Source organism: Cebus imitator, unplaced genomic scaffold, assembly GCF_001604975.1.
Source record: "Cebus imitator isolate Cc_AM_T3 unplaced genomic scaffold, Cebus_imitator-1.0 Scaffold95, whole genome shotgun sequence".
Classification (NCBI taxonomy): domain Eukaryota; kingdom Metazoa; phylum Chordata; class Mammalia; order Primates; family Cebidae; genus Cebus; species Cebus imitator.
In genome coordinates, this window is record NW_016107410.1 from 2,760,607 (window position 1) to 2,788,337 (window position 27,731).

Below are 27,731 nucleotides of genomic sequence, written 5' to 3' on the forward strand. Positions count from 1 at the left end.
CACAGAGGGTGAGCCAAAGCAGGGTGGGGCATCGCCTCACCCAGGAAGGGCAAAGGATTGGAAAACTCCTTCCCCTAACCAGGGGAAGCCATGAGGGACCCTGTCATGAGGACCAGTGCATTCTGGCCCAGATACTATGCATTTCCCATAGTCTTTGCAACCCACAGACCAGGAGATTCCCTCAGGTGCCCACACTACCAGGGCCCTGGTTTCAAGCACAAAAACTGGGTGGCTGCATGGACAGACACCAAGCTAGTTGCAGGAGGTTTCTTGTTTGTTTGTTTGTTTGTTTGTTTATACCCCAGTGGTTCCTGGAACACAGCAAGACAGGACCATTCATTCCCCTGGAATGATGGCTGAAGCCAGGGAGCCAAGTGATCTAGCTCAGCAGATCCCACCCCCACCCCCACCCACCCAGAGCATAGCAAGCTAAAATTCAATTGCTTGAAATTCTCGCTGCCAGCACAGCAGCCTCAAGTCCACCTGGAAACCTGAGCTTGGTGCATTGGGGGAGTCCATCATTATGAAAGCTTGAATAAGCAGTTTTCCCCTCACAATATAAATAAAGGCACCAGTAAGTTCTAATGGGTGGAGCCCACCACAGCTTGGCAAAGTTGCTATAGCCAGACTGTCTCTCTAGATTCCTCCTCCCTGGGCAGGGCATTTCTGAAAGAAAGGCAGCAGCCCCAGTCAGGGGCTTATAGATAAAACTCCCAACTCCCAGGGACAGAGCACCTGGGGGAAGGGGTGGATGTGGGTGCAGCTTCAGCAGACTTAAACATTCCTGCCTGCCATCTCTGAAGAGAGTGGCAAATCTCCCAGGAAAGCACTCAAGCTCTGCTAAGGGACAGACCGACTCCTCAAGTGGGTCTCTGACCCCTGTGCCTGCTGACTGGGAGACATCTCCCAGCAGGGGTCAACAGACATGTCACACAGGAGAGCTCCAGATGGCATCTAATGGGTGCCCCTCTGGGATGAAGCTTCCAGAGAAAGAAATAGGCAGCAATCTTCACTGTTCTGCAGATTCTGCTGGTGATACCCAGGCAGAGTCTGAAGTGGACATCCAACAAACTCCAGCAGACCTGCAGCAAAGAAGCCTGACTGTTAGAAGGAAAACTAACAAACAGAAAGGAATAACATCAACAACAACATAAAGGACATCCACACAAAAACCCCATCTGAAGGTCAGCAACATCAAAGACCAAAAGTAGACAAATCTACTAAGATGAGGAAAACCCAGCACAAAAAGACTGAAAATTGCAAAAACCAGAACACCTTTTCGACTCCAAAGGATCACAACTCCTCACCAGCAAGGGAACAAAACTGGACAGAGAGTGAGTTTGATGAATTGACAGAAGTAGGCTTTAGAAGGTGGGTTATAACAAATTCCTTTGAGCTAAAGGAGCATGTTCTAACCCAATGAAAGGAAGCAAAGAACCTTGAAAAGAGGTTAGAGGAGTTGCTAACTAAAATAACCAGTTTAGAGAAGAACATAAATGACCTGATGGAGCTGAAAAACACAGCATGAGAACTTCATGAAGCATACACAAGTATCAATAGCCAAATTAATCAAGTGGAAGAAAGGATATCAGAGACTTAAGATCAACTTAATGAAATAAAGTGTAAAGACAACATTAGAGAAAAAGGAATAAAAAGGAATGAACAAAGCCTCCACGAAATATGGGACTATGTGAAAAGACCAAACCTATATTTGATTGGTGTACCTGAAAGTGATGGGGAGAATGGAACCAAGTTGGAAAATACTCTTCAGGATATTATCCAGGAGAACTTCCCCAACCTAGCAAGACAGGCCAACATTCAAATTCAGGAAATACAGAGAATACTACAAAGATATTTGTTGGGAAGAGCAACCCAAGACACAAAATTGTCAGATTCACCAAGGTAGAAATGAAGAAAACAATGTTAAGGACAGCCAGAGAGAAAGGTTGGGTTATCCTAAAGGGAAGCCCATCAGACTAAGAGTGGATCTCTCTGCAGAAACCCTGTAAGTCAGAAGAGAGTAGGGGCTCATATTCAGCATTCTTAAAGAAAATAATTTTCAACTCAGAATTTCATATCCGGCCAAACTAAGTTTCATAAGCAAAGGAGATCCTTTACAGATAAGCAAATGCTGAGAGATTTTGTTACCACCAGGCCTGCCTTACAAGAGCTCCTGAAGGAAGCACTAAATATGGAAATGAAAAATTGGTGCCAGCCACTGCAACAATATACCATTGCCATCAAAAAGTGGGCAAAGGATATGAACAGACACTTCTCAAAAGAAGACATTTATGTGGCCAACAAACACATGAAAAAAAAACAAACTCATCATCACTGCTTATTAGAGAAATTCAAATCAAAACCACAGTGAGATACCATCTCATGCCAGTTAGAATGGTGATCGTTAAAAAGTCAGGAGACAACAGATGCTGGAGAGGATGTGGATAAATAGGAATGCTTTTACACTGTTGGTGGGAGTGTAAATTAGTTCAGCCATTTTGGAAAACAGTGGGCAATTCTTCAAGGATCTAGAACCAGAAATACTATTTGACCCAGCAATTCCATTACTGGGTATATACCCAAGGGATTATGAATCATTCTACCATAAAGAAACATGCACACGTATGTTTATTGCAGCAATGTTCACAGTAGCAAAGACTTGGAACCAACCCAAATGTCCATCAATGATAGACTGGATAAATAAAATGTGGCACATATACACCATAGAATACTACGCAGCCATAAAAAAGGATGAGTTCATGTCTTTTGCAGGAACACGGATGAAGCTGGAAACCATCATTCTCAGCAAACTGATGCAGGAATAGAAAACCAAACACGGCATGTTCTCACTTATAAGTGGGAGTCGAACAATGAGAACACATGGAGACAGGAGGGGAACATCACACACCAGAGCCAGGGATCCCAGGATGGAGTTAGGGTGGGAGGGAAATGGATATGGCTATAAAATGGTAACAGAAGGGATCCTTGCAACGATGAAAATATCCTGTATTTTGACTCTATCAGGGTCAATATCCTGATTGTGATATTGTACTATTAGCTGGCAAGCAGCAAGCCTATTGAACCCAGGGACCAGGCCTTAATGTTTTGCCTACTTAGAAGTGAAACATTTGATGTAGCTCTTAAAGTTTAGGTAGTGTTTGCTCAGAAAAGAGGAGTGGAGAGGCCCTTTAAAGAAGAGAAAATAGCAATGATAAAACAAGGCTGTTTGGGAAAAAACTAGATTAATTTGACTAGGGAGGAGAGTAAGAGAAAGATGGATATGAAATTCTACAAGTACAGGTGACACCAGAGAAAGAAGGCCATAAAGGGCGGGCCAGTGAGTTAGCCATCTCCTATTGGGAATATGGAGTGAAAGTCTATAAGGGGAGAATAACGCAATAAAAATGATACGTTAGAAGTATTAGAAAAAGTAGTCTGGCATGTTCCGCTTTGATGTCTGTCACAGTGAACTCTGTACCTTTTATAAGACCATTCTTGGAGAAACTGTGGACAGAGTGAGAATGCTTACCCACTTAGTGTGGCATGAAACACCAGAAATCAGAGGGCTCATCACCAACAATCTGGAGGCAGAATTAAGGCAACTGCCTTCTCTGATCAACCCTCCATAATACTTCCAAAGGGATATTTCTGAAATAAAATCTAATTCCAGTGCTCAACCCATGTAAAAGCCTGGAGTGGTGCCACACCAATCATGAAAGAAAACTCAGCCTTTATTACAGCTTACAAGGCCACGGATCATCTCTCTCTCCTGGGCCTTATCTTCATTTTCTGGGACACTAACTCTTGTCTCCTGCTCTTCTTCTGGAGGACTGTCTGTGGGCACAGAAAAAAACCCATAGGGCAGAAAGAAGACTGACAAAGAGGGGAAAGGGAAAAGTCTTCTCATTTCTCTTCACCTCCTTTTCCCTGAGAAGGAAGCCTCTGATTCCCAACTGCTTTCTACCCTAAACTCAAGTTGGTGATTACTGTGTGAGGTTCAGAAATGTCTTTTCTCTTCCCTGCTGTCTCTCTATTCTCATTTGTTCGTGTCTTTCTTTCTCATTCCCTTTTGTATTTTGTCTTCCTCCTTTTTCCCTGCTTTCCTTCTCTCCTTCTCTTCTCTCATCAGGCTTGTTCCCCCTTCTCTTTACCAAACGCCCTATTTCCCTTAGCCCACCCTAGTTCATGAATGTTCTTCAATGCTATGTCCCTTTTCTTTCCAGCCCCTGCCACACCAGCATTCTGAGAGCTGGGATGCTCACCCAGCACTGCCACTGCCAAGGTATTATCAACACAAAACAAATAAAGCCCCTAACCTTATTTCCTAGATGTGGATTCACAGACACCTGTAAGCATTTTCTCCTCTTTATTCTTTCCCTTGAGATTTTAGATATGTAGTTACAGATAAAATTTAATCTGGTTTCTCCCATTTGCTAGTATGAAAGACATGGTCATGAATCTCTATATTATAATTATTTTTCAGTCATTTCAAATGAACTATTTTTCCTACCTACATATTTGCAATATTTACAATTTCAAATGAGCTATTTTTCTTATGTATATATTTACATATTCCGGTTCCCTCCTTCAGAAGGACTTTATGGCCTTCTTCTGAGGTACACATCGGTAACTTTCACGATAGTTTGTCAAACCTGCTTTTGCTGGATGGATTACCAATACTTACTGATGAGACAGCCAAGTAACAAGGGCTCCCTGGAAGACCCTCCAACCAGCCTGCACATTAGGAGTGTGCACTGGGGTGCAGCCTTAAGAAGTTCCTGCAGTTTGCAGTGGCGGAGCCTGGCCTCTCCTGTTCTGAGGTGGTACCTGGGATTCAATCTGTGATGTGGGAAGCCTGCTAGCAGGACTCTCGTTTTGCTGAAAATCCCTTTCTTTTTCCTTTTTGCCCAATAAACCCTGCCCTTCTCACCCTTCAAATTATCTGCGAGCCTAATCTTTCATGGTCAGTTGACAAGGACTCTGATTCTAGCTGAACTAAGGAGAAAGTCCTGCAACACTGATATATAAACAATACAGCACTTCTGCACTCTCAGTTCAAGAGAAACACTACTGCATGATGTATACCTTTGAGCCTCATTGAACTACTTCTGTTGAAGTGCATGCCACTAGCATGCCTTGGGGGATGCTATGAGAACCTTGACTCTTTTTAAAAATGTTGGCAATGACATTCATTGTCCACAGCAACAAGTCAGTGCCTCTTCTCAGGAATCATGAGTCTGTGAGTCATGGGTCACTGGACTCGCAGAACCAGAAAGAACAGGCTTCTCCTGCCTTTGCTTAGTTTTCATTTTATAAGCCCCATAATTTTTGCAACAGATTGTGTTTCCCCTTTGTTGTGGCTGCTGGTAAATTTACAACCAAATTTGGGGCTCATCTCCAGCAGTTGAATAGTGTCTTATGGTATTCATTATGTGTTATCAAACCTCTCTATTTATCCTATATTCCTGATTTCATTTTCCCTTTGCTGCCATTTCCTCACCTTTATTTTCTCAATTTATCCCATCGTATGCACGCAGATAGAAAGATAGATAAGATAAGCAGTCTCAATTCTCTTCCTAGAATGATTTGGAGATGCGAATAAATCAATAATACTCTTCATAACAACATCAATCAGACTCACTCCAATAATGTACTTTTTCTCGTGCTTGCTTAGAGTTTGTAATTGAACCTCTGAAAACCTGCTCAAGGCCCAATCTACTCCATTTTTAGGCATTTTCCAGGTAAGATATAACTTTTGCCCCAAAGGTCCTTACACCCTATAAACTAAAAATAACATCCTAAGTCCCAAAATGACTGAAGGATCCCCCGTATTGGCCAAGGGGACCCAAAAGAAATTTGAAAAACTGAATTCCCAGCCTTGACAAGAAGGTGAGGTTGGACATGCCTCATTATAGCCCCCACTTTGGAGTTTAGGCACAACTGACCAACATTAACATGAAAACAGAAATCATAAGACTGACAACACAGAGTCTTTGTGGAAATAAAATGCCAAATTCCATCGTGATTGTAAGAAATAAGAATAAATAAAAGGTTCACCTTCAAAGCTTTCCTCCCAGCTTATTATGAATAAATAACAGTTTCTTCAAAGGTTAATTTACCTAAAGCTTTTACTAATAATCTTAAAGTAGCTGTTAGTCATAATAAGTGCATTCGATATTCTTAGTTCTTACACTTTTACCTAGATATTTGCCCTGACACACCTGGACAAACCCAGGCAAGTCTTAGGTCAAAGCTTATTCCCTCTCCTTATTTGGAAATGTTATCACTTCTCTAAGCATTTCTCAAGTTACTTGAGGAATTCCTCCTCTCTTTTCCTTTGTTCTCTTCTGCCTTTACCTCTTTAGAAAATTTCCAAGTTTTTAGCTGATCGAGTCAAGCATAGAATGTGAGGTCCTATTCCAGACAATGGAAACAGGACACTGCAGTAAGGAGATTGCGTCAGGTTATGAAAGTTATAAATGTCCTTGTCTCCTTTGTTTAGGTGTGCTTTCAAGGCAAGACTGCCCAAGTTGCACCCTTCCTGCAGGATGTAAACTAGCCTTGCTGAACGATCCATTATCTGAGTGTAGATTTTCTCGATGTTATAAACCCGTTTCCAACAGCAACTTTAGTATAGCGTCACATGACAGACAGCAGACCCTAAAGGAAATCAAAATATTTTACCCCAAAATATATTCTTTGACATATTTTGAAACGGCTCAAAGTGATCTTTTGTGGAGGAAATTCGCATCTGTAGAGAGTCTTCATTAATGCAGATGGAACTTCCCTTTCCAGGCTTTTCCCATAACTAGTAGAAATTAAATGAGATTTTGACACATTTAAGGTCTAAAAAGAGACATTTACTATCTATTTTCTCTGAAGGCTGCTAACTGGAGGCTTCAGCTACAGAACAAGAACCTTGGCCTCCATACCCTCTTTTATCTTAACTAAAACATTTCTTTCTACTGACTTCAAGTCTTTAGACAAAGCTTGACTCTTGCAACAATTGCCAGTCAGAAAATCTTTGAATCCACTTAATGACCTGACATCTGCCCCTTCAAAATATCCCTCCTCTTTAGGCTGAACCAATGTATACCTTCTGCATATTGATTTATGATTTTACCTACAATTTCTGTCTCCCTAAATTATATAAAACCAAACTATAACCTGACCACCATAGGCAACTTTCTCAGGGCAGCTTGAGACTCCTTCTCAGGTCATGGTCACTCGTAGTGGCTCAAAATAAGCCTCTTCAAATACTTTATAGAGTTTGTGGTTTTCAACCCAATTTAGAGAAAAGGCTTGCAGTTTTTAAAGACCTAAAACTGACCTAATGCTGTACAAATTTTAGTCACCTATTTCTCAGTACAGTTGTAGGATCTGTAGATATTAGAGAGGACCCTATCAGTGCATGGAGCTAGAGCAGTGGATGAAGTTTTCACAGAGAAGATGAGACAAAATGAACCCTCTGGAGCAGCTGGGATTTGCATTTTAATGATCCTCTCTTTGTTGTCTGTTTTATGTTATTCTCCCATACTCAATTTCTAGTCCATGTGCTTCATGTTTTGAGGGATTGCAAGTGATAAGAACTTCTGTACCCAGTAGCAGTACCCTGAAAACCTCGCATGCAAACCATCAGAGGAAGGAATCAATGCAGGACTAGTAGTGAAAATGGTTTCATTCACTTCCTTTAGACTTTATTTCAGAGTCACATTCTGAATTAAGTGTGGATATTTACTTATTTTTATTTACATAAAAATGTCCTCTTTCTAGCTCCCTACTGCTAGGTTTCAGTGCTTGCTTGGTGGGATGAAGACTCTAGCTGTGAAAGATGGAAAAGCTCTTCTTCAAAATTTCTATCTTAGACTGCACCATAAGGAAAAGGAGTTACAATCTCTTGTGCTATGGCCATTATCTGCTATTAGGATAAACATGTATCCATGTATATATATTCTCGAAATCAGCTACGTCTTAAATCAGCTACCTAGACTCACTCTGGCATGTCTGAACAGAGCCGGGTAAGCTCCAAACACTGGTGCATGCCAATCCTTATTTGGAAACCCTCCTGATTTTCTCCTGACTAGCTTCTTCTTGCTCCTTGTCTTCTTTCTCCTTATCTATTCAGGAGAAAGTTTTTAGCCAATCGGATCAAGCATAGAATATAATGTCCCATTCCGGCCAATGGAAACTGGACACAGCATTAGGGTGATTGTGTCAGGTTATGAAAGTTAGAAACGTCTTTGTCTCCTTTGTTCAGGCGTGCTCTCATGGCAAGACTGCCGGTGAGTTGTACCCTTCCTGGAGGAAGTAAACTAGCTTTGCTGAGCAATCCATTGTCTCAGTGTAGAACTTTCCCAACATTATAAACCTGTTTCCAATGCTGTCTAAGGAGGGGAATGCTGTACAGGACGTAGTGCTGTACAGAAGAACCTGAGTATAACTATGGGTACTAAATCTGTGGGAAAGGAAAAAAATAAAAGAGGGCAGCAAGACTGCATGTATGAACTGCTGCTAGGATAGCCTTGGACAGAATTAGGGAAGTCAAGAGAGGCAAAGGTTCTATGGCCATGGGCTGTTGATGCTAATAGCAGGCGACACAAAATCTGGAAAGGAAAGTGCACAGCTTCTAAGGTGAGCCCTTTGCTCACTCTCCCTCCACAGTGACAGTTGCTGTCAGTGCATCTGACAGCAGCTTTGGCCACAAATTTTCAAACAGTGCAATCCAACACTTGGACACTGAGATAGGCCCCGCCTGGAGAATCACTGCCCTGGGGACTGAAGGGGTCTCACCCACAGGCATACAATGAGTTAGCAGGGGAAACAGCTTGCCTAGAGGTGCTGCTGCCTTCCACTGTCCAGCCACATGCATTAATTCCTCACTGACAGCAGATAGTTATCCTGAATTAGAATACCTCCAAGTGCGCAATGCTGGGTGAGCAGCAACTGTAGACACAGAGCAGCTTAATGGAGAAATCTGGGCTCCAAGCTGAAGCAAGGCCTTGGCAACCTCAAGGACTCCTATGTTAACAAGGAACAGAAGCTATCAGGAAAAAAAGTTCACACAAATAAGTATGCCTGAGCTATTAAACATGTTTCTTAGATTAATGCTGCCAAACCAAATCAGAATGGCATTACATGACTGCAGGGTAGCGGCTTGCTGGGAAGAAATCAAACTAAAAATCAAAACAGCCTGGTAAAGGATCAGCCGCTGCTCAGATGCAGGGGTCTCTTGTCCTCTTTGGCTACGTGGGCACCAGTTATCATCCTGGCAGAGAGAAAAAGAGGCAAAGATCAAGGCTGTTTTCAATGCCTGTCCTGCCCCTCTTTGTGACAGCTGCTCTTCCATCCAAGGCTTCCCTTGACCAGGGGACAGATGCAGCCAGGAATACAGAGCAGCCAAGGTTAAATGCCCTTAACTGAGAAGTTGGACAAATTCCTGAACACAGCTTTTAGAGATAATGTGGCAGCAGAACTTGCTCTGAGGGTCAAGGGAGCCATGGCCAGCATGAGAGATGCAGGTGCTCTGAGAACAGTTGTCATTCAATGGCCTTTCCAATCAATATTCCTTAAATATCTGTTCTATGTTTATTTAGAAGAGAAAATCATTTTCTATTATACAAATTGTATAGCTAATTTAAATTCAGAATATAAATTAAATTTTACCCAGGAAAATTGTGCAGAAACATGAAAAACAGAAAAAAAAATCTCTGAATATTTTTGGTTTCCACTTGAAAATCTTGGCAAAATCTTTCCTGCTTTCTGCACTATTATTTTTATTTCATAAATTTTAAACTAATGGAACTATTCATGATTTCAATTTATATAATAAAGTAAATCACCTATTCCTAGTAAATGACACTACTAGTTTCATGATATTAATGAATTTTAACTGGTCCTCAATACAAAAGACTGTCAGTTGGCTTGTGACAGATTTGAGACATTGCCTGAATTTAAGAATTTGAACAAAAGGATATAAAAGCTGAACACAGTTGATAAAGTGTAATCAAGCCAGACATTGATGTATAGAGTCAAGGCTGCAGCCAATATTATGTAAACCAAAGTTACTTGCAATTTAAATTAATTGAGAAGCAGAGAAGGTGTGCTTGAAAGAGAGAGAGATGGTCTTCAGAGAAGAAAATGAACAAATGTGTAGAGAAAGCTTGAGAAGGGAATTCCCCAGCCTCATGGATGGTGGAGAGAGCAGTCACCACATGCTACTTCCTGCCCCTTTGTGGTGGGCTCTTCGCTTAAACCAATCACCTCCTTCCCAATCATTGCTTTTACTTTGAAGTAGTCTGAGTACACTTCAGTTACTTATAACCAGTGGAAAGTTTTAAGACTGGTGTGTGTGTGTGTGTGTGTGTGTGTGTGTGTGTGTGTGTGTGTGTCTTGAACAATCTCAGAATGTTAGGAAGATTTTTAAAGGAAGAAAATGAGAGACAAGGCAACTTGATGGCCAAACAGGTGTATTTGCAAGAATAAGCCTGCGAGGGGTCCCAGTCAGGAATCTGGCTGAGACCTGGCTTACAAGCTGAGGTTTTTATAATACAGTTTCTATAGGGGAGGGGTTGGGGAAGGGCTGGCAGGTTGGAACTGTAGGGAGCTGGAAAGGGATGTGGTAAGGAAGGGCCAGTAAGGCTTTGTTGCAGTCAGGGTTCTTATGCTCTGTTAAAGGTATGGGTGAGGTTGACCTTTGCTTCGTTTTTGAGAACACTGTCACCAACATAGGAAACACAGTCACCAAGGTAGAAAAATCGCATTGCTATTGTTAATTCTCACACAGAGGAGGAAACTTGGAAATCAGTGCAAGGGAAGGGGCTGGAAGAGGAGTTTCCTAAGTCTTTGGAACAAATCAATCCAAGTGCTAAACAACAGGAAGACAACATTTATGGAGCACCTGCTAAGCACCAGGTGGGGGAGAGAGGTACAGTCCCTTAGGCCAGTGATGACAGGAGCTCAAGCATTCTATTAATACCTAATAGCAGTCAGTAATGGAAGGGACAGCTTGACTCAACGGTGGTTCTGAGGCAGACAGGAGACTTTGGAGCATATGGCTGCATGAGTACACCATGGCCAATGCAGAAGCCATGCAGATAATGTGACAAGGCTAACCATAATACATGTGGTTCCAGGACAGTGATGTCACAGGTGAGTAAGGTAGTCAGCTCAATTTTGATGGGGGTTCTCACTCTTCTTCAGCTGGCTGCTACATCCATGTAGCAACAGAAAGATGAAAGAATTACTCAGCAACACATAAAAAAGCCCTGATTGATTGGCTGTCCATTATGGAAACACTGTAAATGTCAGCTGTAAATCCTACTTCTTCTGGAACATGAATTTCATAGTCTTTCAGAGCATTAATGTCAATGTCTATAAGGAAACAGACAAACATAGTCATTGGCTAATATGTAGATTAAATACACTGGGTGGGATCCAGGGCGAAAGTGCTCTTAGAGGGCTAGACAATAAGGGTGTACTGTATTGAAGCTGTAACGACCACTCTTTGAAGGATTCACTGATTCTTCCTGGGAAAGGCAAGACTTCTATGCATTCCCTCCTGAGTTCAGCAGACCAGACATTCAGGCCTTACTTCAGAGTCAAAGGAAAAAAATACAGCCTGACTAAGGCACTAGAAATGGGATCATTGACATTTTGTCAAGTTCAGCCTCTTACCCAAAATACAAACAAAACTTTGGTTGTTCAGTGTGAAGAAAACAGTTACGGTGTGTTATCAAGTCCTGCAAGAGACTAGAGCTTCAGACTAATCAATAACGCAATCTGACTTCTGTCTGAGTGAATTAGGCCCAAGAGCTAGAAATCTTTCTGAAAATCAAGAGAAGGCTTCCACTGTATCAGGAATGAACACGTTTCCATTGAATCCAGCCCCGTTAAGAGAAAGGCCTTGGTGACAACAAAGGTGTTTTCAGATCCAATATCATTGTTTTCCTCCTGATTCAACTCTTGGGGCAGGAAGTGGGATGGGAAACAAGTTTATTAAGCTTTGAACATAAAAGGTATACCTTCAGAAACATAAAACATCATTTTCAATACAGCACTTTATAAGCTAAATAGCCCTCCAACCCCAACTTTTAACAAGCAGTCTGCCTTTAATATTTGAAAACCAAAATTGCTTTTTGTTTTAATCGATGAAAAGCAAGCTTTAGCTTATAAATGGATTTTTCCCAGAATTCTTTATAAACCACCAAAAGTGGATATTTATAATGGAAGTCCACTTGGATCTTCATAAAGCTAATTCTGGTGAGGTAATTCCCTTCAGGCAGCAGTAGGCATTGTTCTCTTCAGCTCCTGTATAATTAATACCAAGATACAAATATATTCCTATCTATTTCAGGGGGTGCAGAGCTGGTAAGAAAAAAAGGAAGGGGAGATGATACTAGTGCCAAATGAATTCTCTAATACGTTTTCCCACTAGAGGGAAAGATAAATTAAATGTGCAATAAAAATTTAATAGCGAACAGTGATTGCACTATAGGAACCCTGATAGAAATAAGCATAATGGCATAATAAATTTTCTTGTGTGAGAAATGATTATTTGGAGCTTTAAGCTTTGACAATTCTTGTAAATCTTATCCATTTGTTAGCAATTAATAATATTAAATTGCTTCATATCTCCCTAGATAAACATCAGCAATCTTTCAAATCATTGTTGAAGAAATGCATAACCTACTTCACACCATCACAGATTTTTCTAAAATTTCTGAGATATTAAAAAGCACTGTTCCAGGAGAAATAAAAGCAATTTGATCTTTACTACTGATATAAATAGATCAGCAAATATTTGTTAAACCCAATTTTGTGCTTAGCAGACATAGCTAGCTGTCCATCAAAATCCATTTTTGTATTTTAGAGTATAAATATGTGCCTGGGAAGTGTTTGCCCAGGATAGAACTCCATCACATTCCCAGTCTCCTATGCCTCTAGTGTGGCCATATGACTCATCTCTCCAATAACACTGACTGAAAATCATGTTTGCATTTGTAAGCCAAGTTTTAAGAATAGGACCACTTGGCTCTTCAGGCTCTTTAAGCTTCTCCAAGCTCAATGTAGAAAACAACAAAATCCTAAGATAGAAACAACCACACATTGAGAGGAGCTGGCTCTGAGTCTACATGTGGAGAAAGGCTGTTTGTGAACAGGAACAGAATGCCAGCCTTGGTTAAGTGAGTAAGATGGAGACTTCTGTTGCATTTCAGCCATTACAAATAGGTGGATCTATTTGTCACAGCATGTTTGCCCATTCTGACTAATGAATAAGCATTCTTACAGACTTCATGAGATACATAAAGAAGTGAAAGACATTGCACTTCTTACAAAAAAATGACTTTACTCTGGTTAAAGAAACAATACATGCAAGAAAAGTAAAATATCACAAAAATAAGAAACAATAGTTTAAGAGATGCCAGAGGATAGTGCAATAGTAAATTCACAACTAACTGGCCCTGGCACAAAATACTAGAAGTGTAAAGGTAAAACCTAAATACACATTTGAAAACTATCGATAGAAAAATGGTGAGTTCTACTGGTGAGAGCTTCAAGCCATGCTGCTAATAATAATCAAATCATTTTCTGGGAAATTATTCATTTGAATGAATAAACCTAAAGCTCCTTGTATCCTTAACTCCTTTAGCTATTAATATAGTTTGTGTATTTGTCCCCACTCAAATCTCATGTTGAATTGTAATCCCCAGTACTCAAGGTGGGTTCCAGTGGGAGGTGACTGGATCATGGAAGTAAATTTCTCATGAATGGTCTAGCACTAACCCCTTGGCGCTGTCCTCACGATAGTGAGTTCTCGGGAACTCACTGGTTATGTAAAAGTGTGTGGCATGCCTCCACTTCTCTCTCTTGCTCCTGCTTTCACCACATGATGTGCCTGTCCCCCCTTCACCTTCTGCCATGATTATAAGATTCCTCAGGCATCCCTAGAAGCTGAGCAGATGCCAGCATCATGCTTCTCATAAAGCCTGCAAAACTGTGAGCCAGTTAAACCCCTTTTCTTATAAATTACCCAGTCTCAGATATTTCTGTATAGCAATGCAAAACCAGCCTAATACGTATGTTTTCCAGGATCTCTGATTTGCCTACAGTTGTAAGTTTACTTATTCTTGTAATGACTACTTTTGACCTGATTCGACCATTTATGTTCTAATTTTGTTGTTGTTTCCTTAAAACACCACCTTATGATCAATCTTTTTTCTTTCTGTGTAAAATGATTTCTATTTCACCGATTCCATTTTATTCAGGAAGTAAGCTTGTATATTCTAGCTAAAAGAGACTCAGTTTAAATTTCAGCTCAGATTAGAAGAGTTTCAGAAATAATCATGATGTATTCATATTATTTTTAAAGCTACTTATTAAGTGTTACAATTTGCTAGACACAGAGGATGTAATGATGAACACAATGTAGTCCATGGTCTTTAGTACTTATATTCTAAAGAGACTTTCTCTAAAAGAGGAGGTCATATCATAGACAGAAAGAACTAGATACATGAAGCCTGTAAGCCTGGAGATGACTCAGTGGTCAAAAAATAACCATCTTCTTTAAAGATTTAAAGGTGTTTTTTTTTTTTTTACTAGGGAATAGAGATCAAACTTATTTCTCATGGCTTTTGCCCACTGATATGGATAGTGGGCACTGTTAGTCACTCAAAAAAATACGTTTTGAATAAATGAATGAATGAATAGCATCTTGAGCCTAGGAACTTGAATCAATTCCAGATATTTTTCATCACCACTGTAAGAAATGGTGCTTAACTTGGTCACCTACTTGCTGTGAGCCTTCAGAAAAAAAAAAAAGGTACTTAATCTAAGAACCAGGACCACTGGTAATAGCCATAAGAAGAAGGATTTGGGTTTGACATGAAGATGCAATTTCTAAAGGTCAGAGTGTTCAAACATGCATGGTCTTACTTTCTGAAAGGAATTAAGAGGTTTCAGGCATAGTGGACTAAATGACAAAGATTTTGTGGGGGAAGACATTCAGACATTGGAGGTTCTCAGACAAGGACTCAAGATATTTTGAGCTCTTCAGTGGAAATGTGGAGTGGTAGGGAATTAGCAAAGCAAAGGCCCTAGGGTTCCTATGGGATAGGATAGGGGAAAGAGCTAGACAGGAACCAGGACCCCATAAATAGTCCACGGGTAGAATCAGACTCCCAGAAAAAAAAACTAATGAACTTAATTAAAGGAGAGAAACTTTACTGGAGGATCTGTCCTGTTGAGTGGGCCACCCAGAAAATGGTGTGCTTGGGATCACACAGATACTAAGAACTCATCCCTCAGCCCTGAATACAAGGTCCTTTTGGCCATGAAAAGTCAGTCCATTTGTTTTAGAGGAAACCAAGGCTTTTGGCAGTCCTGGTGGTAACATTTGACACTGCGCTGAAAGTTTCACTTAATTCTGTGCCCCATCAGACAGAGGTAGTAAAAAATGAAGGGAGGGTCTTCTGGAATGCTTAATAGCTCTACGACTCTGGGAAGTCCACTCTGACCTTCAGATTCGTTGGCCAAAGGAGGATAACAACATGAAGTTGGGAGGGTGGTGTGAGAATTAAACAAGAATTGGCTCTGAGAACATAATTTGCTTTCTCGTCTATGCTAGGAGCCTAATCAATGTAGTTCTCCTTTTTTTCCCCTTCTACCCTTGAACTTTTTAAATTCTTTCTGTATGAGAAGCTTCAAAATCTTTTTATTTTCAGGCCAGGTGCGTAGCTCATGACTGTAATCCCAGCACCTTGGGAGGCTGAGGCAAGTGGATCACCAGAGGTCAGGAGTTCAAGACCAGCCTGGCCAACATGGTGAAACACTATCTCTACAAGTTTAGCCAGGGGTGGTGGCGCACACCTCTAGTCCCAGCTACTCAGGAGGCTGAGATAGGAGAATTGCTCGAATTTTTTTTATTTTCATTTCCTCTTGGGAACCTCTAATTTATCATTTGAAAAAGGCAAGTGGCATTTATAGATCCATGAAACGGGAATGTGTTGTGTAAACTAAGATGAAAGCAAAGCCAGGGCTTTCGGTTGCCACCGCAGGATCCCAGTAACCCACTTTGGCTATTTTGCAAACCCAACTAATTTTTCTTCCTGTCTGTTAGTGTTAACCTAAATTAAGATGTAATGCATTCTAGAAGTTCATTGGCATTTGAAGGGTCCTCTCTAAACTGTATCTAAATCACCTAGAATTGAGGCAGCATTAGAGAAAAGACAAACATGTAATTTTACATTTAATTCAGAATGTGGCAGAAAAGCTGAAGTTGTCACGTGTTTTTTTCTGCATCCAGAAAATCTCTCATTCCACAAGCATAATTTCTTCTCGCCAGGAGCCACCAGGCTTGCATCAAATAAAAGTGTGTTGGCATTACAGTAATCAAAGCAGGACCAAATACGCCCCTCAATCTTCACGTTCCTTTCAAACCAAACAAAATATGGCCCTATGCACATCTCTCCCAGACAAGACATTCCCATGGGAGTAGGGGTAAAAGGTCCTAATGCATTTTCAATTTACAAAGTAACTTTCCCTATATTTAGATCAGTCAGTTTATATCTGAGTTCAAAAATTCAAGAGAATCTGGCATCTTTCCTCCCTAGCATGATTATGTTTTTCAAAGAATTCTGTTCTCAAAAATTTTTACCCTTCTCTCAGAAATAGGCTCTTTGGTTGGGATTCAGCTATATAAATGTTTCTTTATTTTCATACTTACAAACTGTCTAATTCACTTTGTCAGTGCACAGTTTCGTTTTTTAAAGGGTCTGTTTATGATGTATACAACATAACCAAGTAATCATGTTGTCATCCAATATTAGAAAAATGATCATTAGTGCTCATAATAATCATTTCAGGCCACATAAAACCAAAATAATGCCTTATATTCCATCCAAGACTATCAGATCTGTTTATGTTTATATATTTTATTCCATAATAATTCCTTGATATGTGGGTAAGTCATTTGTCTGAAATACACTTTAATGTAAATTAGGTGGGCTTTTTTTTTTTAGATAGCCACATAAGGAGGGCAGGGGAAGGATTAGAAAACATTAAAAGACTTACAGAATGCTCTAAAATAAACACAGGGCATCAAAGAGAAATAGAGTGTCTAAAAGCAAGGATGAGGAAAAGAAGATAATCACATAAAAATAATGTTTCATTTCTCTGTATTGGTGGTCACAAGTGACCCAAGTGCTAAATACCACAGAAAGATTTTCACAAAGTAGATAACACGATATTTCTGAATTAGAGGTTTGGGATGTAGTTCATGTTAAGTGGTTAGTTCAGGCTTTCAAGCAGTTTGCACTTTGAAATCAGAGTCATTTCTGAAATCCTATGAGAATTTAGTTTTTAATTTCCTAAAAAATAACTGATTTTCCTGAAAATCAAACATATTAGAAGTGAAAAGGGCAGATTTTTAGGTAAAATCATGTTACAGTTGATTCTGTGAACAGCTGTATTAGTTCTTTCTGGTTGTAAATACAACTCAAAACTCCTCATGCTGGCCAAGCACGGTGGCGCACGCCTGTAATCCCAGCACTTTGGGAGGCCAAAGCGGGTCGATCACCTGAGGTCAGGAATTCGCAACCAGCCTGGCCAACATGGTGAAACCCTGTCTCTACTAAAAATACAAAAATTAGCCAGGCACGGTGGCAGGCACCTGTAATCCCAGAAACTCAGGAGGCTGAGGCAGGAGAATTACTTGAACCCGAGAGGCGGAGGTTGCAATAAGCAAAGGTCACGCCATTGCACTCTAGCCTGGGCGACAAGAGTGAAACTCCATCTCAAAAACAACAACAACTAAACTCCTTGTGCTGTGCTGAAGTCTTGGTTGAGAGAGAATTGCAGCCAAAACTCCTTGTGTTGTGCTGAAGACTTGGTTGAGAGAGAATTCCCGGCATCAGGACATGCTGGAGCCCTACCTCGCTGAGCACTGAGCACAATCAACCAACAAGCAGGGAAGGGAGGCAGCAGGTAAGAGCAGAAACGTGCCTGCTGAGTTGCCCCTCACCCTTGACTGTGGGCAGTGGACAGGGGTCATGGAGGCCTACACAAAAGCATAGATGGCTTTCCAGATGGAATGGAGACTTAGAGATGCCTAAATAATAGATGCTTGTCAAATAAACTAACAACATCGAGAGGACAGAGGACGAGGAAACAAACAGATGTGGAGGCTGAAGAACTGGCTTCAGAAGAGAATTCTGTGAGGCACCAGCAGGCACCTTAGGACCTTTCATTGGATTTACAGAGATTTGCAGAAATAGAAGTGACATGTCCAAACCACCAATTTCGTTACTATTCATTGTATGTGCTTACGTGAACTGAGGACTGTGTGTGCATGGTTATCACAACAGGGTTATGGGACATGATTGGTGGAAAGACACCAACAGCCACTGATAAAAGACGCAAAAGTTATATCTGAACTGAAATTTTAAATTTATAGAAATAGTTATTGACAGAGGAAACATAGCATCCTCCCAGATGCAATTAAAGACTCCCCAGGTCTGCAGTCTTGCATGGAGGTGCAGATACTGTATCACACACTGTGTGACCATTTCACCAAGTGCAAGGAGCTCACTCCTGCCATCCACATGGTACTAGTGTGTATTGGGAGGGAATTTATTATAATCTCCTGTACCGTCCCCATATCTCTGATCTGGAGATTCTTGTTCAGTCTGCCTGTTCACCACATACAAGAAACCGCTACGAAACCACTCAAGTAAGCATTTGATTGGATAAATCCAAGACCTTGTCCAAACATATAGAATCCCTTAGGAGGTTCAAAGACCAGGCTTGTTTTAGGTCCATTTCTGCAGAGGACATTGTTTACATGTTTACTCTAAAAAGCTGAAGTTGGTATTTCCAATCCAGACTAGTCTGGAAATGGTGATTTCTGGGGAAGGTTCTGTTTGAAGATTTCATTAAAAGTGTCATCCAATCTTCAGTTTGATTACTTTTAGGCCTGAACTGACTTCTGGTACCCCCAGCTGAGCTAGGCTAGCTGGCAAGTGGAGGCCTAATAACAGATCCACTTTCTTTCTTATTTTTTTTTTTTTTTTTCCACAGAGTCTCACTCTGTCCTCAGGTGCCAGGCTGGAGTGCAGTGGCACAATCTCGGCTCACTGCAACCTCCACCTCCCGGGTTCAAGCAGTTCTCCTGCCTCAGCCTCCCAAGTAGCTGGAACTACAGGCACACGCCACCACACCCAGCTAATTTTTTTTGTATTTTTAGTAGAGACGGGGTTTCACCATGTTGACCAGGATGGTCTCGATCTCTTGACCTCGTGATCCACCCGCCTCGGCCTCCCAAAGTGCTGGGATTACAGGCTTGAGACACCACACCCGGCCGATCCACTTTCATTCAAAAGGTCATTCCTGTGCTTGTTGATAAATACTGCATGTGTGACTCATGTTATTTATTTAACCTTTAATAATGCTTATTGTATATCTCCATTTCTGGGGGTCTGTGGCTAAAGTTTAGGAAACAGTCCACTTGATTATGAGTTCAGAGACCCAGATTTAGTCCTACTACCAATGCTACCAGCAAATCAGTGAGTTAAGTAGCTTCACATGTCAAGTGACTTTCTTCATCTATAAAATAACGCAATAGATCTTTTGTAGTTCGTGGGCATGATAACTGGGTGTTCATGCACGTGTGTCAGATGTGCCACCCTCAAACCTGCACATTACCCATCTGACCTGAAGAAAAAAATTAAGTGAAAAAGATTTTAAAATTAAATTAAATTAAAAAGGCACTTGGACTAAGTTAACATTTATCCAAGATTTTCCTGAAGTTTCTCACTGGGCTCACCTGAGGTGGCTATAGAGAAGTAAGTCTGTGTGGATTCATCCACAGCTTAGATTCACAACCTTTGGAGAAAGGGTCTGGAATATTTCACTTGTAGCAAATTCCCCTAAGAGACACTGAAACATCAGGTCATTTCTAGCGTTTCATCGATCTTTGACATTACCTGAGGACAAGGACAAAGTAACATCTCTATTGATCTGATTTGACTATATGAAGAAGGTTAATTCTATCAATTTGGCCCAAATGTGTTAGGTCACCTCCGCAGTGCCTTACATCAGGTGATTGAGTCATCAAGAATAGAGATACTATGGTAATTATTGAAGAAGCTCAGAGTTTTGAACCAAGGTGGCCTGGATTCAAATCCTGCCTCATTTATGCTCCAATTCTCTTCCTTCCCGATTCCCTGAGCCTCCATTTCCCAATCTGTTAAGCGTGTGTGGTAGTGCCTGTGTCTTAGGCAGTACCATCATAAATGATTCTATAAAAGAGAGCATAGGAGAGGTCATTGTAAGTGTAGGGTAGGGCAGGAAGTGCAGGGTGGAGAATGGGATGAAGGAATGATCTTGAAACTTCATTTGCCTAAGAAGTTCCATGTGAGGTGGTTTTGGCAAAGGTAGGAGGATGGGAACTGATGGAAATATACTATCACTAGTGATTATTATGAAGATTAATAAGAAAATATGGATGCTTTTTCATAGGGTTTCTGACACAATGGTCAATGAGTAACAGCTCTTATTAAGTTGAATCATATGAAATGCTAATATTCAACTATTTGTGACTGTCTAAATGGTAGTTCCATATATTTCAAAATAATATAATACTGAAATCCCAATATGACACAATGAGTTCATTTTTCCCAAATTATTCATGTCCTTTTAAAGGAAAAACGAGAGAGTTACCACTGAATATGTAATTTTTTTTCTTTTATAATAATTTTTTATTTTAATGAAAATTAAAAGGCTTCACCTCAAGTCACACTACAATCATTTTTCTAAGTAATGACACGACATGAAGTGAGGCAGCAGGTTGGGAGTTGTGGCAGAAAACACCCAGGAGGACATCAGATGAGGGATTTCTATGCCTTGTTCTAACTATTATGATAACAGCTGTCCTTCTTGTAGAGCACACCCTGGTCTTTGTGACTTTAATGATGACCTGAACTCCTAATCAAGTGTTAATGTGGCTCATAGACACCACTGGGTGCTTAAAAAGTCACAGACTCTCTGCCTGTTGGTAATGGATGGCTCTGCACTTCCTCCCCTTAGAGGCCATCTTATAAACAAGAACTAGTCATATGGGGTATAAAAATAATGAATGGTCTTAACTGAGCTATTAATATTATGTTACTAACCAGAGGAGATATCAATCTAATTTAATTTGCTAATTTCATATTCACATTTTATCTAATAGCTGAAATGAAGAATAAATCATGTTGACTCTCATATGTTTATGCTTCATGTTTTTAAATCTCTTGGGTGTGGATGTCTCTATTGAAATTTATTTCCTGTAAGTTCTCATAGAATATCTGGAGAGCTTGCTAAAAGGGAAAATGTAACCGTAAGATTTTCCAAGCCATGACTACTCACACCAAGCATCTCACCTAGCAAACTTAATATTTGTTGCTACCTGAGTCCAAATACTCAAGATGTCACTTAAAAATATAAGAACCTAGACTGGGAAAATAAGCCTAAATATTTTATTAGAAACCCAGAATTACAAAGAACTCATGTCTGACTAAACATACCCATGATTAGTATTGGTCTATACTGATTCATTAATTCAATCATTTTCTCTCTCAGGTGACAGAAGAAAGCATAGAAGAAAAGCATTCTATCATAAATAGATTAGTGAGAATTTTCTTGTGTATTTCATATTTGTTTTATTAGTGGTGGTGATTAATTAAAAGAAAATGAAAGGAAGAGAGAAATTTGTACCTAAATTTTTCCCAACTTCCATCTCTTCCTTGATCTCTGGGCCAATACTTGGCAACCCCTAGGAGATTCTATTTCTGTGTCTCTCTGGGTCTGATGTAAGTGAGGAAAGAATGCTGAACTGAGGACTAATAATAATGGACTTGGGACAGTAGTGACCCAAGCTCTCAAACTGCCTTTGATTTGAACTAGTGTGATATATTAAAGCATCATGATAAGATAAAGAAAACACTATAGGAAATACAAGACATAAACAAACAAAGGAACCCTCAGTTCCAGTCCTGGTTCAGCTTCTCACATAAGACCAGGAAAGTGAGAAAAAGAAACCAAAAAAACCCTTAAAAGAAAGCCAGGGAAGCACATTAGCCAGGCTGAGACTGAGCAGCAACTCTTAAGGCAATGATATGGAAGTCTTGGCACATTCAGGGACCTGACAAGAAAATGTGTTGGGATGGTCTCATGGAGTTCATGGAGTTTGGGATTTTCATGGCTAGAACAGCAGGGTTCAGGAGGCTAAAGCAGGTGTCAGTAAAATACGAGAACCAAAAATCGAATCTGGCCCCACCACTTTGTTCGCATGTTATCTGTGCTGTTTTCATGCGACAACAGTAGAACTGAATCAAGTAGTTGCAACAGAGACCAACCATGTGGCCCATAAAAGTGAAAATGCTTATTATCTGCCACTTTATAGAAGTTCGTTAATCCCTTGGATAGAATAATTCAGAAGCAAGGTCAGAATATCACAACAAAAACAGGAAATTGGGAATGAACATACTACATTAAAAGACAAAAAGGACAGCAATCTGCTCTAAATGGAAACTCCTAGAAGTCAGGAGCGGGGAAGTCAGGAGTGTCACCTTGCAAAGTTCACACTATGGAGTCTTGATGACCAGATAAAAGAATTTTTACTTCATTCTCTAGGTAGTAGAAAAAAGAGCCACTTTAAGGTTTTTTATTTGTAAGAATAACAGTGATGTTTTAATTTAGTTACTGTATGTGAAATGAGCTAAACAGGAAATCTCCAGAAAAATGACCCTCAGTGTACATAACGGAGAAAACTGGAAATGAACCAACTCAGGTACAGACCTAGGACTCCCTACACCTCAGTCCAGTTCAAAGATTATTGTGTCTTTGTAAAAGTGAAACATTTATCAATATATGTTTTTAAGGTGAATCATCTAGGTTTTCCTAGTCCAGGCATTTTTCTTTTTCCTAGCTTATTTTTCCTACTTTTATCCCTTAACATCTTGCATATCCCTTGGCTAGTTCTGATCAGTTCTTAAAGCTGAAAAAGCAGACATCTGTTGCTGAGTGTTGGTCACTGCTCAGTAACCTGACTGTAAGTTAATAATGACATGCTATCACCGAATAATAACTGCTACTTTCTTTCTAATGTCCCTGAAGCATTATTAAATGCAGCACTTACAGCCCCCTTATATGCAATTTACCTCTGTAAAAGGTCATCTGCAAATACAGTACTTAAAAATATGCCACAAGGAACTGTCCGATTACATGCTGAGCCATTCATTACCAGCACAGGCCTACACAGAATACGTCCCATTTTAAACTTAGCCACTGCCTCTTAAAACTGGCAATGGAGTCATCTTTGATGCATCTTCACAGCAGGAAACATCCTGTATCCCTCACTTTTCTAAATGTTGTAAGCCATGCATGGGCTCAGGAATGCTAATAAATAAAAGGCTGAAGCAGGTGATGCTTATCCTCAGTGAGTCCCATTGCTCTTTCTCATCCCTGAAAGATAACAAGGGTCTTCATGCTTCCCCTCGACTCCCCAGGCACACCTACCCTAACCATATTTTAGTGTTCTCCTTTCAGCAGTATCTTATGCTCTGGACTTTACTGAATTCCTGCTCTCCCTCCAAAAACCAACATGTCAAGGAGGTTCCAGGTTAAGACGGTGGATTAAAAATAGAAATCTAATTTTATATCCTTTGTATTAATCAGCTCATAGGCTGGTAGCTTAAACAACAGCTGTTCATTTATCACAGTTCTGGATAGGCTACGAGACTGAGAAGTCCAAGATCAAGGTGCTAGAAATTTAGCTGCTACTGAGGACCTCTTCCTGGCTTATAGATAGCTGTCTTTGCACTGTATGCTCATATGAAGACAGTGAGTCCTGGTTTTTCTTCCTCTTTTTATAAGGACATTATAATTCCATCATTGGGACCTCATCCTAATGATCTCATCCAAACCTAATTACCTCCCGATGTTCCCACCTCCAAACACTGTCACATTGGAGGTTAGAACTTCAACATAAGAATTTAGGCAAGAGAAACATTCAGTCAGAACACCTTCTTCAAACATCTCTAAATTTAAAACAAAAGGATAAAAAGATATGTAACCACAAAGAGAATGAAAATAGAAAAAGTAGCAAAAGCAAAAGTCTTTTGGAATCTGGAAAGAAAATTAATGAAAGACGACAAAGTACTGAGTCTACAGTGAAGAAAGTAAAGAATCAATCTAATTTAAACAAGATAATTCTCAAAAGTCCCAGGAACTGACAGCACCAGATATTTATGAAGTTAGCAGTAAAGCGGGGCACTTAAAATGAGGAAGAATCAAATAAAAAAGCAATCATGTCTCTAAATGTCATCTTCAACTCCATGTCATTCAATCATGGCCCCTCACAAACCAAGTAGAAATCTGGAGACCATTTTTTCTATAAAGAGGATAAAAGAGAGTGTGATGGTTAATTGTGAAGCAAATGAAACAAGAATAAGATGTTCTAAGAAAGAAAATGTAGAATACAAATTAGAGCAACTCTTAGAAATTAAAAGCATGGTGGCAGAAATCAGAACCATATAGAGAGATAAAATATAAACTTGAAGAAATTTTTTCAGAAAATAGAGTACAAACATAAAACTAAGAAACAAGAGATGAGGAAACTGAAGATCAAATACAGAAAAACAAATTTAAATTATAACCATTCCTGCAAGATAAAGAAAATGGACAAGGAGAAATCATGAATAAACTTGTTCCCAAAAATCCCAAAATTAAAAGAGTTTTCACATTGAAAAGTCTTACAAGGTCACGTGTGGTGGCTCATGCCTATAATCCCAGCACTTTGGGAGGCTGAGGTGGATGGATCACTTGAGGCCAGGAGTTTGAGATCAGCCTGGACAACATGGCAAAAACCTGCCTCTACTGCAAATAGAAAAAATTAGCTGAGCGTGGTGGTACCCACCTGTAATCCTAGCTACACCAGAGGCTAAGGCATGAGGATCACTTGAACCCAGGAGGCAGAGGTTGCAGTGAGCTGAGATCATGCCACTGCACTCCAGCCTTAGCAATAGAGTTGAGATTCTGTCTCGAAAGAAAGAAAGAAAGAAAGAAAGAAAGAAAGAAAGAAAGAAAGAAAGAAAGAAAGAAAGAAAGAAAGAAAGAAGGAAAGAAGGAAAGAAGGAAAGAAGGAAAGAAGGAAAGAAGGAAAGAAGGAAAGAAGGAAAGAAGGAAAGAAGGAAAGAAGGAAAGAAGGAAAGAAGGAAAGAAGGAAGGAAGGAAGGAAGGAAGGAGGGGAGGGAAAGAAAGAAAAGTCTCACAAAAGCCCAGCAAAATAAGTAATAAGCCAAGATATAATATTGTGACAATTTAGCTTATTGGAGACATTAGAAGGTTTTAAACACTTCAAGATAAAAGGAAACAAAGACAGGTATCTTCTGAGTTCTCAAAAGTGACACTGGAAGCTGTATTAATGCTTTCAAAAGTCTGAAGAAAAACATTCTCCAGGGTAGAATTTAATATCCAGCTAAAGTATTAAACAAGAATTAAAAATAAATTGAAAATATGTTGTAACTAGGAAGATCCCAAATTGTTTATCTCCTATACACACTTTCTCTGAAAACTACTGGAAGTTTTTATGAAAATAAGGAAAGAAACTAAGAAACAAATAAAATGCCTAAAATGGTGACAACAAAGGATCCCAGAATAACTTCTGTGTACCAAATACAGAAAGCAACCAACCCAGATTGAAGCAAGTTAAAAAATGTGCAGCCAGGAACAGGTCAGGGCCTCATATTGACAGCAAGCTTTTCTTCCAGAGTGAAGTGTTAGGCATACTGAAATTAAAGAAACAATCACTTTCTTGATGACATGTATCATGGTGACAGTGAATAGCTAACACTAAATGATAAGATAGTAAAGAATTATGTTCCTATCAGAAACATTCACATTAAAGCCTAGTGTCTCTGCTTTATTTAGTATCCTGGCAAGAGCTATATAGACTTGCTATAAATTACAATGCAGAAAAAAACACAAATTCTTGTAGATGAAAGAAATTCTCCTATGTACACAGTTGGTTACATATGCACGGAATATTTCTGAGGGATTCCTCACAAGCTGGTAGCTATATTTACTGGTGGCTAGGTGAGGAAAGGCTGGCTAAAGACTTAATTTTCACAATGTAACCCTTTAATCCTTTTAAAAATATATAATATGATCTTCTATTGCCAACTACAGAATAAAATAAAATCTATTTCCTAAAAATTATTATAAATACATGTACTTTGGCTCCAGTTATTTGCTTCTAGGAATTTATCTAACAAATATTCCTAAACATATACATCATGACATTGATGGGATATTATTCATTGAGACATTATTTGTAATACCAAAAGACTGGCAACAATAAAAATAATCATCAATAGAGCAAGAGTGAAATAAAATGAAAGCATTACTGAAAGAAATAAGAGCAGCATATAAGTAACCTCACTAAATGTCAATGAATTAAACACCAATTTCCAACAAACATGACAAGATGCTCAATGACATTAATTAGGGAAATATAGAGTAAAATATGAATGAGATACATTTTCATAACTATCAGATTGACAGAGACTTATAATGTATTCATTATGAGATGAAGAAACAGAAACTGATTTTACCTGAGGTTGCCAATCTTATGTTGTCAGAATCTATACGTACCCATATTTCCAACCAGGTCAACATGGGAGGTCAAAAATGCCCAATCATCTTCCCATGAATCCCTCAGAAACCTTTGACCTTCACCATTCCAAAAAGTCCCTCTGGAAATGCCAGGATCCCTTCTCACTCTCTGTGCCCTGTGGCTCCCCTGCATCTTGTCCTTAAACACTGGGCCACATGCACAACTCACAGCCCTGATCCCTGCTAGTTCATCTGCTCTTTTCTTCATCTTTTGGCATTGGAACTTTTTCTTGCTCCTCATTTTTAATTAGTGAAATCTACTGCATATTGTGCACTACAGTTTTGGTTTGTATGTGTCCACCTTCAGTGCTTGCTCTGCTATGAATTTTCTGATTCTGCGCTCGGTGCTTATAGATGACAGCAGCTTAACAATGGAGTTTGAGGGAGACGAAGTGAGAAGGAGAGAGAATGCTGAGATCTAACATTTATGGAACTATAACCATGTATCTGTCATCATATGAAATTTATTTCATCCTTCAAATAACTTTGAAAGGAATATTATATTTCCCCTTCTACAGTTGAGGAAATAGGTACTTGCTTATGTTTTTTTTTTTTTTTTTTTTCCTTGTTTTCTTCTTAATTTTGTGATTTACTGGGCAGGAGGACAAAGAGGATTCTGAGCAAGGGCAACACTTCTCAGTCAGCACTTTCCGAGATTGTACTTGAAGAAAAAGGAAAACAATTTTGTAGTTAAACACAATTTACACAACCTGGCCCCCCTCACTGTCACATCTCTGACCTTTCTCCTATCTTTCTCCCCATCCTGGATCTATCAGCTGTGCTAGCCATCTTGGTTTCCTTACATGCTCTACAAATGTCCCTTTCTCAGGGCCTTTGAACTTGTTGCTTCCCCTACCTGAATGCCTTTTCCCCCAGGGCTCCTTCACTCAATTCCTTCAGGTTTTGTCTCAAACATCACCTTGGAGGTGATCACGAACCACTCAACTTAAAATGGCAACTCCTGCAGTGCATGGTGGCACCTATCCATAGTCCCAGCTATTTGGGAGGCTGAAGAGGGAGGATTG

General features: G+C 39.8%; 2 pseudogenes; both read left to right on the top strand.

The window, feature by feature from the left end:
- The first annotated feature begins 9,406 nt into the window (after positions 1–9,406).
- The window catches only part of LOC108309609, a 32,549-nt pseudogene continuing 14,224 nt past the window's right edge, over positions 9,407–27,731 (top strand).
- LOC119472350 lies at positions 19,616–19,705 on the top strand (annotated as a pseudogene).